Genomic DNA, 2,211 nt, shown 5'->3' with positions numbered 1-2,211 from the left:
CCCTCAGTTGCATCCTGTGCTCTGAAGTTTTACTGGTTTATGATCTTTGCACCACCAGTCGAATAGTGACAGTTCAAAGCAGCATGACAAATTGAGAATCCATGCCCCGTGGACAATCTCAGGCAGCATTGTGTTGGGTCTTTAAGTTTTTTTTAATTAGTAGGGAGGGTAACACAGACCTAAAGTTAGGGATTGTTAGTTTAATTTTTTCTCTTGATAACTTCCTTACATTGTGCGATCACACTAATTTTAGTGCCATTACTTTCATTTTTTTAATGTTCCAGAACAATTACAGACATGCATGTCCAGAAGCAATTTCCGACAAGCAGGTTTAATTTGATTAGATTTGTTGAAACCTAACACAAAAAGTATATTTTATACAAATGATTGCAATAATACTATGGCCTGCTTGTTCAATCATCCCTTGTGTATAACTTTTTCAACAGAGAACAGAGAAAGGGAATAAGTCACAATCTCCAACATGGCTGGACAAAAACAGTATTGTAAAAATCAGCCACATCAATCAGTCTTTAACCTTGAAAACAAAAACAAGAAGAAATGAATCCATGCAGAGACAAACACCTAAAGCAAATCTGAGCATTCACTCTTGTTTGAACAGTGACCAGATAAGATAGCTCAAAGTTATCAGCACAAAATGAATTCCCAGAGGAACCTCGAGGAGGGGTTTCATCAATGTAGTGGGAGGGAGAAAATCAATCCCTCAAACCACATATAGTGACAAATAACCACCCAAAACTAAAGCGGGATTAGGTGTACCCTCCACAGCTTCATTTAGTCAAAAACTACTAAGTCTAAAAATAAAAAAGATGTGAGGGACCTGCACAACGATAAAACATGTCAAGTAAACACTGTTTGACTTTGTAAACATCATCATACAAGCCAGAATGAAAACACTTTGTGGGGGAAAATCTGGTGATAACACCATTCAACTCAGACAGAATAGCATTTGGCCTATTGTCCATCCTTATTCATCACATTCATTTATTCTTTTATTTTGACATAAAAATGAGAATTATATTAGAAAAAGCATTGTCTTGAATGTATCCTTAAACTCCTTTAAACACCACCATAAGTCCATAGAAAAGGTCATTTCAATATCAACCTTTATATGTTGGCTGAATTGAAGTAAAGTTTCCCTCAAATGTATTTATGTTCTGTATATATGTATGTCTGGAGAGACCAATGACGCCACTAAAAAGGAGAAAACTTCAATAGAGTCTAGTGACTTCCTTTTTACTTTGCATTACATATGCACATATAGACTGGTATTTTCTCCAGCATCCCATCCATATCCGAGCCTCAGTATGTCCTCTCCATACACTGACTCCCTGCCCTTTCCTTCATGTCTCTTAAGGATTTCTTAGACAGGCTTCAAGAAAGATTTTCATAAATGTCCTCTTCTGCAAATCCTTCACAACCCTCTGTGTGCGCTGAGAGCTATCTCTATCTTAACAGTAAAGGTCATTGGAGGAGACTTAGGGATATGGAAAGGCTAAGCTGTGTGCATGGGAGAGTGTTTAACAACTATCTAAAAATCAATAATAAAAGGTGTGGTAATGAGTATGTCAAATAACAGTCACAGAGTAAGGTGTGGCGAGGTTTGATGCTTTTTTCAGACTTTGGTCTCTGAGGTGTCTATAAATGTCTGGATTTTGAAGTTCTGGATTATAATAAATACATTCAGCACTTCAAGTTACAGAGATATTTTGCTGATTTACATCCAGCTCTGTGTCATGGCAGTGTGTGTAGATTAAAGGTATGTGGCCTCGCTCCGTGGCCATAGTGCCATAGCTTTCAGCTGAGTAGAGCAGTGGAGATCTGCCGTGATCCGACAGATGACGCCAAACGCATCACGGATGTCAGCTTAACCCTGCCGGATCTCGGCAAACCCCGGCTGCTCCCAGGTCCATGCACTCACGCCATGGAAGCAAGCCAAACACTGTTGATCTGCATACACTGACCACACAAAGATGACACAGAGCTGGACTAAAAATCAGCAGAGTATCCCTTGAAATGTTAGATATTGTTGTATGTGTCACAACCTCTCACCCTTGGTTGGACATAGTACCATAATTAGACACTGATTATGTTAATATGTGTATTATTTTCTTTACTGATAAAGAATGTCTGGAATAATCCACATCTTTGAAATTTTTTAACAGGCTTCATACGTGCATTAAAGATATAAAT

The sequence above is a fragment of the Etheostoma cragini genome, chromosome 20 (assembly GCF_013103735.1).
Source record: "Etheostoma cragini isolate CJK2018 chromosome 20, CSU_Ecrag_1.0, whole genome shotgun sequence".
Lineage (NCBI taxonomy): Eukaryota > Metazoa > Chordata > Actinopteri > Perciformes > Percidae > Etheostoma > Etheostoma cragini.
The sequence above is the reverse complement of the archived record's forward strand: the minus strand, read 5'-3'. Positions refer to the sequence as shown.